This window comes from Marmota marmota, unplaced genomic scaffold, assembly GCF_001458135.2.
Source record: "Marmota marmota marmota unplaced genomic scaffold, marMar, whole genome shotgun sequence".
Taxonomy (NCBI): Eukaryota; Metazoa; Chordata; class Mammalia; order Rodentia; family Sciuridae; genus Marmota; species Marmota marmota.
Genome location: NW_025999891.1, coordinates 52,512 through 64,968, shown reverse-complemented (window position 1 = coordinate 64,968; position 12,457 = coordinate 52,512). Strand labels below are relative to the sequence as shown.

General features: G+C 52.1%; 1 long non-coding RNA gene across 1 annotated transcript in view; it reads left to right on the top strand.

Moving 5' to 3' along the window:
• The first annotated feature begins 1,104 nt into the window (after window positions 1-1,104).
• The window catches only part of LOC125613212, a 27,788-nt gene continuing 16,435 nt past the window's right edge, over window positions 1,105-12,457 (top strand). The window contains exons 1-3 of the long non-coding RNA XR_007343712.1: window positions 1,105-1,115; window positions 3,023-3,032; window positions 7,785-7,788. This is a non-coding gene — a long non-coding RNA (uncharacterized LOC125613212). The remainder of the gene's footprint in view (window positions 1,116-3,022; window positions 3,033-7,784; window positions 7,789-12,457) is intronic.

The following is a 12,457-nucleotide window of genomic DNA, read 5'->3' as shown; positions in this document are numbered from 1 at the left end:
AAACACCAGAGGGACGGATGTGACTGGGTAGGAGTGCCCCTTAGAAATCAAGGGAGTCAAGTACTAAGACAGAGCCCTCCTGATGGCGGGGGCATGACTGCATAACCAGGGGGTCTCAGCTGGACACCCACCCCCTGTCCACCACCAGCAGAGACTGGATTCTACAGGCTGTTAGGGGCCCTGAGCCAAGGACTCAGGCCCAAGAGCCTTTGACCTTGGGAGATTCCACACTGTTTACCACTACTGGCCAGATCCCTTCCACCCCAGAAGCCCAGATGGCCAGAGGCTGTTTGCTTGCTGCTAATCGCAGAGGCAGTCAGTTGAGCCCAACCAGCCTCTCCAGAGCCCCCTGAACCCAGGTGTGGGGGTTCTGGGAATGAATTGCACAGCATGGCTATTTCTCTGCATGAGCTTGAGAAGCTCTATACACCTGGGTCCAGACCCACACTTTCAAGCCTGGACTGGGGCCCAAGTTGCATTTTGCCTAGTGCCACACAGACTAGGAGGAAGTGCTCCTCTGGATTGCTACAGGTTCTCTCCTCCCTGCCTTCAGGTCCCCTTCTATTGTCACCATGCCTAGCCAGGACTCCTTGGCCCTGGGCACTGTCACCTCACCAAGTGCCCCATGGATCCAGAAGCCAAGGTGCCCTGTGGGTCAGACCCTGCCCCAGGCCATGCTGCAGGTAAGAGATGGAACCCAGGTCCTTGGCTCCTCCAACATCGCCGGCAGGGCTATTTCCCCTTGCAAGTGAGAAATACAAGATGAGTCCAGGAACACATCACCTCCATGACCAGAAGGGAAAATGGGGGTGAGGGACAGGTACCTGATGGGGATGCTGGGGGTGGGGAAAGGGTCTCTGGAAGGGTTTTAGTTTCCACCAGCCCTGCGTGGCCTGACAGGGTTCTGGTTCTGTCAAAAAATAAAAAATAAATAAATACTCAGTGTGCAAAGTGTGGGAATTTGGTCTTTCTTTTAAACTACCAGGATTCCTGATGTGAGTAATGAACCCATTACATGGAAAAGGAAACTGAGGCCCTGAGGGGGGATATGACCAGCCAGGTCACACCTGGGTGTGAGGATTGCCCTTCACATAGGGGACTGCATCTTCCAATCTGTGAGGAAACAGATATCCCTGGTGTTGTGGGCTCATATCTGCTCTCTGTGTGGGGATAGTCACCACCCTCCTGGGAACCCAGAAGCAATAGGAACATAAGCAATAGGTACCTAAGAGACGCGCCCCCCCCCCAGCCTGAAGGACTGGTCAAGATTTCTGGGAGCAGTCTGGGAACACCCTACATGATTTAGCCTAGACTTGGCTAGCAGCCAGGCTCAGCGGTGACAGGAGGGGGCAGACCTGCTTCCAGCACCACCTAATCTCTGAGTCCTCCCAGTATCCTAGGAGACAGCTGACCTCACTGCACTTCCCAGGCAGGGAGTTCCAGCCACCTGTCTGCATCATGTTATGGGCTAGCGGGAAAGGCCAGGGGTCAGCCAAGAGGAACGGTACATTCCGAGTACGGAGTCAAGACAATACCGGGACTAGTCACAGGTGACCAGCCCAGAAGTTCTGCTTATCATGTCTGTGTTGTAACTAAGCTTCATCCCCTAGGTAACCTGAACAGTATAGCAGGCAGCTGATAGTTCTGTAAAAAGAAAAATGCCCTAGAGACAGCCTAGTTCTAACCCTGTGGACCTGTGGCGACATTCCTTCACATGGCAAGGGGATATTGCAGATGGGATGAAGCTAAGGATCTGGATGTGGGGAGGTGATTCTGGATTGCCCAGGGGCCCTGATGTCATCACAGGGTCTTTGCAGAGGGAAGCAAGAGGCCAGAGGTCAGAGACAGGGAGGCAAGGACAGAAGCAGAGAAGGGACACTCCAGAACAGCCCCTGAAAGCTGCAAGGAGCAAGGGCAGAGCTGTCCCTCAGCCTGTGGGAGGAACGCGATCAGCCACACCTTGCTTTCAGCCAGGAAGACCAATTGCAAGCTTCTGACCCCCTGAAGTAACAGACCATAATCATTACTTTTCTTGTTGTTTGTTACACTGGCCACAGGAGACCAGGTTGTTAGGGTCCTGCCTCTGGAGTGGACCCACAGAAAGATAACCAGCCTAGAAGTTCTGCAGGGGAGGTTGCTCATGACCCCAATGACAGGAGCAGGGTCAGATCATGGGGACAGGGGACTCCTCAAAAGGATCTGACCTCTGTCAATGGAGAGGCCACTGCTCCCAGAGAGCCCTTCCCATTTCCTGCCCTGGGTGCTCCCCAGCCATCTCTCTCTGACAGGACTGCAGTCCTGACAGTCACCCTTTGAGTCACATCTCTCCCATGCAGCCAGTCCCTGGCACTTCCCCCACATAAGAAGTGACAGCTGCCTATCCCACCTGGCCCCTTGTTCTCTGGGATCTAGGTCACTGTGACGGGGAGCACCCCAGGCAGGCTTTAGCCAGAAGCGGCACTGAGACAAGGTGTGTTGGTTTATTTTTGACAGAACTTTGTTTCTATGGTAAAATGCATGTCCCATTTAATTGACCAATGGCCACTCTTAAGTGTACAGTTAGTGGCATAAGCAGCCCATCCTCAGGACCTCCTTATCTTCCCAGACTGAAGCTCCATCCTATTAACACTAATCCCTCCCTGACCCCCGCCCTAGCACTCATCACCCACTGCCTGTCCCCATGGCTCCTAGGGACCTCAGAGGAGTGGAATTCCTGGCTGGTCTCACTTGATGTAGTTTCTTCGTGGTTCTTCCATGTTGTGTTGTGTGTCTGCATTTCCTCCCTTTTCACATGGTTTCACATATAGAAATGTTTGTAACTGATCTTCTTGCCGACTGAAGCTTTACTGGTAAACACTGTTCTTCTTTGTCCCAAGTAACCTTTTTTGATCTGGTCCATTGTGTCTCCTATTAGAAGAGCCACCCCTGTTCTCTGTGGGTCACAACTTACTGGATGTTTTTTCTATCTCTTTGCTTTCAACCTGTTTGTGTCTCTGGATCCAAAGTGAGTCTCAGGTGGTAGATGTGGTTCAGTGGTAGATCACTTGCCTGGCAGCACAAGGCCCTGGGTTTGAGCCCCAGCACAGCAAATAAATAAAAATAAATACATAATAAAAATAAAGTGAGTCTCTTGCAGAGAGTATATAATTGGATCAAGGGGGATATATTTTTTCCATTCTGGCAATCTCCTTGTTTGGATTGGAGAGTTTAATTCACTTACATTTAAAGTAATTACTGATAAAAAAAAAGATTTGTTTATGTTAATAGTAGCAGTGATTCTTTTATGGTGGTGGTGATAGTGTTAATAGTGGTGATGATGGTGATGGTTGTGGTGATAATGATAGTGATGACAGTAGTGGTGATGGTTCTAAGGGTGTGATGGTATTAAGGAAGGACATGATAGTAGGGATGATGATGATGATGATGATAATGATGGTGATGATAGTGAAGGTTGGTGGTGGTGGTGATGGAGGTGATGATGGTGGTATGGTTGTGGTGCTGGTAATGGTGATGGTGATGGTGATGATAGTAAAGGTGGTATTGGTGATGGAGGTGGTGATGGTGTTGGTGATGGAGGTGGTGATGGTGGTGGTGATGGTAGTGGTAGGGATGGTGGTGGTGGTTATAGTGGTGTTGCTGGTGCTGGTGCTGGTAATGGTAATGGTAATGGTGGTGGTGATGGAGATGGTGATGGAGGTGGTGGAGGTGGTGATGGAGGTGGTGGATGTGGTGGTGGAGGTGGTAAAGGGGGTGGTGGAGGTGGTGATGATGGTGGTGATGGTTGCTGGTGCTGGTGCTGGTGGTGATGGTGATGGTAATGGTAGTGAAGGTAGTGGTGCCTGTGTTATTAATGAAGGTGATGGGGGCAGTAATGATGGTGTGATATTAATGGTGGTGGTGATAGTGGAGATGATGGGGATGGTGGAGAGAGAGCAATAGTGGTGATTTTGCTAACAGCAGTGGTGGTAAAGGTGGTGAAGGAGTATATCATGGTTTCAGCTGCAGTTGGCATGAGTCAATACTAGGTGGTTGTTAAAGCTCAATCTTCAGGATCCTTAACACTTGAACTTGAATCCCAGCTCCAACTCTTATTCTCAGCATACTCATTACCATGTTAGTCATCTCAGTCTGCCTCACTTATTTACTCAGTGTGGTGGTCATGGGACTCACGTAAGGTGACTGGAGAGTAAATGGAATAAGTCTCACAATGAGTTTAGCCCAAGAATGGCATGGATGCCTTCCCCCAAATCATGGATTTACAAACACCAGCCCAGACACGCAGCCCTACTGGCTCTAATGTCTTCAGATTTCCATTGATTTCTGGCTCCGTTTAGTTCTTGTGACCTTACCATGACCCACCCATTTGTCCCCTAAATACACTTTCTTGGGTTGTGACTGAGCTCAGAGGTAAAGCACTTGACTAGTGCTGCCCCCGACCCACGCAGGCAGTTGAACTTAAGGTCGCTTATGTGAATTTTCAGGGACACCAAATAAAACACAGATATATACTTTACCCTTAAACAAGCTTCAGGACAGCTTCTCCGCTCTTGGCCTCAGTCTCCCCAAATGGGAGAGCAAGAGAAAGTCTCGAGACGCTGGTGAGAGAGAGAGCGAGCAGGTTTGGAAGTGGGCTTTTATTGGGGGGACTCTTTCTTATTCTTAGAAAGTTCCATCCAAAAAATGTCAGAAGGGACAGAGTTACAAGGGACAGGTGAGTGTAATTCAACCCAAAGGGTGACACGCCTACATCTGAAGACAGGCCCTCAACTTCCTGAACCGGGACAACGTCCAGGTCAATATAAAATGTAGTGACTGGTCAAAGCCTCCCGCTTCAGGAAGGAAGGCGCGAATCCTTCAGAGTGGCTCCCCACAGACCAGAATGTACAGAGCCCTGGGTTCAATCCTCAGCACTGAAATGAGCAAATACATAAACTCTCTTCTGCCCCAGCTTAGGGGCATTTATCTGGCACTCTGATCCCCTTCTGTGTGGCTTCTGGGGACACACACTGCAGTTTGCCACAGGCTCATACACTCTGGCCCCAAAGGCTGTGAGGGTCAGACAGTTTCCACCTCTACCCACTCTCTCCAAAGGCTCTTCATTCCCCTCCAAGCCTTGCAGATGTGACCACTTAGATGCTGTCCTCGCCCAAAGACTATCCTTCCCAAACGTGTGTCCTCAGGCCACATGAAGACAGAAAAGCCCACACAAGCCAGACATCCCTGTGCCTCCCTCTCCCTATATCTAATTGGTCCCAAAGTTCTTCCCACCCAGAATCCCACCTTTACACTGTTGCTGCGATGTCTGTAACAGAGCAGCTCTTGTCTGGCAGGGTGACCCTCCTGCTTTTGTCTCTGCCACCACCCACTTATCCACTGCAGACACATGCCCTAAGCCATGCTGGCTCAGAGCATCCCTGTGCCCCAATCCAGTGCACATTCCCTGTGTACTTTCATATTATCAATCTCAGATCAGGATGAGGAGATGGAAACCCAAATCCAGTGTGCCTGGTTCTAATACAGCTCTGCCACTTACTAGCTGTGTGAACTCGGGTTAGTTAACTTCTCTGTGTGTCAGTTGCCTTATGTGTCAAATGGGTCTCATGACAGCACCTACTTCCTAAGGTTTGGGGGAGTAAGTGTGATACACATAGATCCTCTTAAGGTATAACTGCCCTGGTGCTCCCTAGACAAGGTCTACAGTTCCAACATAGTTCACAGCATGCTCGCCTCCATGTTGTGTCTGTCTGCTGCAGACTGACCCTCTTGATAGGGGTGGGAGGGTTTTCCTGGGCTTCCTACTGTCCAGGCTGTGCAGGCCAGCTGCTCTGCTGTGGCCCAGACACAAGGACTAGAGCACTGTGATGAACACAGGCGCTGGACTGGCCCACCTGAGGCTCTAGGACCAGCCCTCTCCAGGGGTGGAGGGAGTGCCTGCAGCATGCTACACCATAGCCAGCCAACTGTATACCAAGCAGCATCAGAGTTTCCATGGCAGTGATGGCCATGTGCAGCCTTGGCCCCCTGAGTCACTCTGACATTCCAGTGAGTCATGGCCTCTCCATAGCTCCAGAGGCAGGACTCCAGGTCAGCAGCCCGCAGGCATGCTCCTTATTTCTCTGGCTCCTGGCTTTCCTCCCACCGCCACTGTGTGAGCACACACCCAGGGACCTTGGACCCTGGCAATGCCATAGGAGACTTAGGACACGTGTGTCTGCCCAGGAAACGTCAGGCAGTGGGCCTATCCACATGACTGGGGGGATCCGCCCTCTCCCTGTGGATGAGGCATAAGGCCTGAGAAGCAGCCACCAGGTGACCAAAGGTCCTGAAGCTACAACTGCACAGCCCACATCACAAATCCTGCCCAAACTGAAGAGTCCCTAAGGTCCCCCACCCAGGCCCTCTGCCCGCCCGTCACAGCCCAGCCCCACCACCTGGAGGTAGGAGGACAGCTCAGAGCCTGGGAACACACTGTGGAGCCAACCCATGTCCCCATCCTGGCCACACACCTGCTTCCTGTGTGCTCCATGCCTGTCTTCTTATCTGCAAATTGGAGGGAACAGCAACCCCTATGAGGCCAGGGAGCCTTGAGGAGCATGGAGTAACGTGTGGAGTGTGGCTGGCTCGAGCCCCGGACACGTGTGCTGTCCTTGCTGTGGTTATTTCCCAGATGCCAAGAGCCGCCCGCGTGGGCTCTCCCCGTCTTCACTTCTCCCACCTCCTGCTCTGGCTCTTCCCTCCTCACCACCTCTCCCTCTCTCTTCCCACTGTCCCTGCTGGACTTGGCCCTACAGCCCCCTCCCAGAGTCCCTCCTCTCTCCCCATGCCATCTTTCCCTTCCTTCTGCCCTCTTGTCCTTCACTGTCCCTCCCAATCTGTGTCCTGGGGTGATCTGCCCTCTCCCTGTGGATGAGGCATAAGGCCCTGCCTGGATGTTGCCCAATCACCTTCTACCAAATAGTTGTGATTTTCTCCTGTTCCAAACCTGCTCCCTCTCATCCTCCCCAACCCCAGTCACTTAACTATGCACCCGGCATCTGCAGCAGCCTTCTGGTGCCCCATCCCCACAAGCTGCACTGGTGGGCTGGTCCAAACCCAGTCCACAGACTCCCATCTGTCCAGCCCTCCACCCCAGCTGCCTTTGCCAAGGTCCAGCTGCTGCCCCTCTGTCCTGCCCTCCATCCTTCCATCCTGGCTGCAGGGCACCTCTGACCTGATCACTGCCCTGCTCTGCTATAAGGGCTGTTCCCCCAGGGAGTGCTCCTCCCTCCCACCAGAACTAGCCCAAACTCTTGTGTCCCCAGAGAAATTCTGATGCCCTCTGAGACCTGAGATCTGCTTTACTCCATCTTTGAACTTGTGTGTGTGTGTGTGTGTGTGTGTGTGTGTGTGTGGTGATGGGGATTGACCCCAGAGCCTTCTGTATGCAAAGCAAGCCCCCTACCAACTGAGCTGTATCCCCAGCCCTCTTTGGATGTTGTTCTGAATGCTTTGCTGACACCATTGTTTGTGTTTCTCTAAAGACAAAGAATACACACAAACAGGGAAACACACAACTCTCCCTCTAAGAGCACCCCATAAACTTTGCACAGGGATATATCCCTGCAACCACTCTCCTGAAGTCCCTGTGCTATCCCTGCCTAGTAACCACTGTTGTAATTTCTCTTGCCAGCTCAGGCTCTTTTCTATTCTGGACACTTCCTTAAGTAGGATCAGACAGGGGGCGCTGCTCTGAACTTGGCATGGACTCGGGGCTGTGCTTGTCCCCTCTGCTCTGTGCTGCTGAGTGATGTGCTGTTGACGAGTGTGTCACACTGGGTCCATCTTTCTCCTGTTGATGGACAGACTGGGAATGAACACACACAAGTCCCTGAGGATGCTGACTTTCATGTCTCCTGGCCATGTGTCTGGGAAAGCAAGTACAGGGGCACAGGGAGGCTGATGTGGAGTGTGAGAGTCAGCTTTCCATTGCTGTAACACAATGCCTGAGACCTAGGAAGAGGAAGGGTTTATTTTGTCTGACAGTTTTAAAGGTTTCCATCAAGGATTGCTTTGGGGCCTGTGATGAGCCAGCATATCATGGAGGAGCCTGTGGCAGAGCAATCTTCACAACAATCTTCCCTCTGAGATGCAAGAGGGGAAAAAAGAAGAAACAGAATCCCTTCAAGGACATACCTCAGTGACCTGAATGAAACCTCCCACTAGGCCTCACCTCCTACGTTCCACCACCTCCCAGGAACACCATCAGGGGACTGGCCTTTAACACGTGGGCCTGTGGAGCACTCTGTCCTCCAGGCATTTCTGCAGGGATTCACTCCTCATGCTGCAAGAGACACACCTACTCTAAAACAATTATTCATGTTTCTCTGAAACCCAGATCTGACCAGCGCTCTGTCTGCCAGGGAAGACGCAGGGACTGCCCTGTCTTCATCCTGTGGGGAAAGCATGAGGACTGACTCTTCAGGGGTCAGTTGGACCTAATAGGCAGGACAGAGGCATCTGGGAAGTGGCCCAGGCCTCTAATTTCTCCTGCTTCAACTGCCATCCCATAGCTGCCCTGGTGGCTGGCACCCTGCTGTCTCAGCAGAGCCTGCCCTGCCACCCGGATGGGGGCTTATCTTCTCCTGGCAGTTGCATGGCCTCCTTCCCTCTGCCACACCATACCCACCCCTGCCAAGGCCACATGATGACTTGAATCCTTGGAAACAGCAGGAAAGGGGACAGAGAAGGATTCATAGCAGATGGGGTGCTGTTGGGGCTGTTTGTGACTCATGACCCCATGTATGTTCTACATATCCACATGGGCAATCATAGCACTGTAGGTGTTTTTGGAGGGTGTGCAGGGGGACACCAAAAATATCCAGCAAGAAAGATGGCATTCCCTTCATAGAGAGCACCCTGGTCCAGGAGCCTCAGAATAGGGACCCATCCTGGTCAAGACCCTTCCCTTTAGTAGGTGTCACCCCAGATGCAGAGGAGGAAGCTCCCAGGCTGGAAAGGGACCCCAGGAATACCCTCCTGTGACCTCAACTGGGGCCGCCCCTCCCCCATCTCAGGCTTTGAAGCTTTGAGCAGTGGAATAAGAGTGGGGAAGGTATGGAGAGTGACCCTCTTGTCTCCCCAGAGCCTTTGTCAGAGTCACTGGCCAGAGGCGAGCATGCCCTGGTTTCCTATTTCACCCGTCTCTACTGGGTGTGAGCAGTTGAGGCTGCAGCTGCAGAATCGCAGTTATTATAAACATGGCCACTGAACACATCTTGATTTCAGTGGCTTTTCATCCCTGTGGCCTTTTCAGAAACACATGAGTCTGCTTCTGGGGTCTGTGAGCATGAGCATGAGCAGAGCTGTGGGAGGCTTTCCCGGGATGGCCACAGGGAAGGCAGTAGGGCTTTGAACTTGTCCTCCATGAGGCCACCAGAAGCTACGCTCTTGCTGGGCACAGGCCCCATCGGCCAACTGCTATCTTGACACTAGAATTCTGGGGTGGACACTTGGGCCTTGACTTATATGTCATTCTCAGGGGTTCCTTGTCTGCCACAGACTGTCCTGTGGACACAGGGATCACTGTTATCACCATAACTGCCATTCGCCACCAGAGGGAAGGGTGGCATCAGCTCTGCTGGCCTTGATCCTGAGGGTCTGGCTCTGCAAAGGCACAGTCACCCTGGAATTGGAATTAAGGAACAAAACACACATGCACACACCAAGTGCACACACACCTCCTTACACATTACACAACCCAAGACACACACGTCACATACACCCACTCAACACCAAGTACTACAACTTACATGCCAAGAAACCCACCATCCTGTCCAAACTGTGCTGTAGAAACAACACACAGCATGCACAGCACCCAACTATCCACACACAAACACAGCACACACACGACATGCACACATCACACACATACTTCACACATACCACATACATACACATTATACTATATACCCACACCATACTTTGAATGTTATTGAAGCTTTTTGTGGCTCATTATATGGTCAGTGTATGGAAAGTTCTGTGCACATGTGTCTCTGTGTCCTGTGGCTGTCAATCATAGTATCTGTGCTGTGTGGGATGGCCATGGGGGGCCTTGGGTCCTGGAGGAGGGGCTCATGCTGCCCTGGGTCTCATCCTCCTGGGCCCTGCTGAGACCCTCCTGCCCCAGCTCCTTCTGGTGATTCACCAAGGGATCAGGGTCCCAGCCCTTGTTCTGTCTGTCAGGCAGGGTACACCTAGGTGCCCACAGGAGAGCAGCCATACTGCACAACTCAGCATCCCCATGCCCTAGAGCTATGGGCTCTCTTCACCCCTCACCCAAAAGGCCTTTCCATCTGCTCACCCAGATGCCAGGGGTTTCCCTCCCAAGGATTTTGCCCCATGTCCTTCACATTTCTCCAGTGGGCTGGACTCCAGCTGTTGCCTCCCAGAATGCAGAACTGAAGAAGGGGATATTGACCATGGGGTAGGCCTCCAGGGTGGGGCTCAGAGGCCCTCCTCTCTGAACTCTCCTTCCAGCCCTGACTGTGCCCCAGCTACCCACCTCAAAGCCCAGGAGCAGCTTGGGGTAGTCCACGCAGGTGGGGGGATCCATGCCTTTAAGAAGACTTGCAGTAGCGGTCTGATACAGGGGAGAAGGGAAGAAAGGTGAGAAGTCCAGGAGGGGATTAAGGAGACCCTGAAAGCTGAGGCACCACAGGCCCAGGCTGCTCATGGCCACCAGCTGTGCTGGGGACATGGATAGCACCTCAGTGAGGAGCTCATGGTCAATGGGCTAGGAAGTGCCAGCAGGTAAGCAGGCACAGGTGAGGATCTTTGTATTTCTGGGCCCAAGAATCTGGAGTCCCTGCTGATTGCATTGTGTGTGAGTGGGTGGGTGGGGTTCCTCCAGCATCAGAAATAAGAGGACACGATATAGCAAGGAAAAATGAATTTAATCACAATTTGGCCAATATAGAGGAAGAATCTGATCTGCCTCTGCTCTCCCACAGAAGTACTGCCATCCACAGGAACGAAGCTGGGAGCATGGTCAGTTCCCTCCAGCCCTGCATTTCTTCCTGGGCCAGAGCTTTGGCCTAGTCAAAGCTTCCATCCTGGGCATGAGATGGGTACCTGCAGGGAGCTGGGACCTTGGCAGGAAATGGCAGAGACTGAGAAAAAAGCAATTTGGAACTTCTTTAAAATTTTCTGAGTTTAATTGAGCCCTGTCACAGTCCCCCTGTCTTGTCCATCCTGCAGTCTTGAGGAATGTGGGGCTCGCAGTCATCTGGCCCTTTATTGTGGGGCTGAGATCCCCTCAAGGATACCCAGAGCTTGTGAGGGCAAAGCCAACTGGCAGAGATGCCCACTCGCTCCACCTAGTGGAGAATGTGGGAACCCTGCTCTGGAGCCTGGGCAAGGCCTGCTTTGGGTAGGGTTGGCATGTGGCCATCTTCATTCTGACAATTCCCCCATCTCTGAGTAACATTTTCTGAAGACATCACTGATTGTCCATCAAGTGGTCTGGGCCCATGTCACTGGGATGGACTTGTTCTGTGCTTTGGTCTGATCTGATCCCTCCTCAGAGGGGAAGCAATAGACTGTTAAGAGTCAGTGTCAAAAGATCCTTTTTAAGGCAAATTTGAGCAACAAAACAGGCTTAGAAAGAGTGGTTCCGTGTAAGCTTTGACCTGGAGTCTTGAAGCACCTGCCTGGGTCCTGCCAGGCTCACCACCAGAATGGGCTTGCAGTGGAGGAAGGTCCCAGGTCAGCATCTGCCCTCCTGCCCAGCCCCAGACTCCAGGTTCCCTGGCTACAGTCCACTGTCCAACTTCCCAGGACCCCTTTCCCCTTGTTATGCTCGAATTCGGGACCCCCAAAAGACCACCAGAGACCAGGATCGATGTAAACAGCAAAGAGGTGTTTATTGCAAGCTAGCTCGGTCCTCCGTGCACACACAGCAACTGGTGACCCTGAGAGGCCCCAAGCCCAGGGTTTGCAGCAGTTTTATATATTCTTTGGAGAAGGCAGGGACCCCCAAATACATCATAGAATCTCTTAGCAAATCATCACACACCGCGGGAAAAATCAAATAACAACTCTAAAACATGATTAGCACATTCACTGGCAGGAACAAGTTGGGTAGGGGTGATTGGTTACTACAAGAGAGGGGTTCGTTTGAACTGATTGGTTTAAGCCAAGAGGGGTGTATGTGCTGAACTACATAGTTTCCCAACACCATAAACTACTGGGAGGGTCATCTGGCATCCCAGGTATTTCCCTGTCTCATGCTGATTGGTGGCTGCTAGGGGATTGCTAGCCTGACTGAGTCAGGGACACCTGGCTCAGCAGATCTCTCCTGTTATTTGTAGATAAACAACTTAGCAGGGTGGGAATGTGCCTAGGAGTGCTCTGTGGGTCTTTCCAAGGACAAAGGTCACTCCCCCTTCCTTGGACAGGCTTTGCTCTGAGGTAGAGGCTG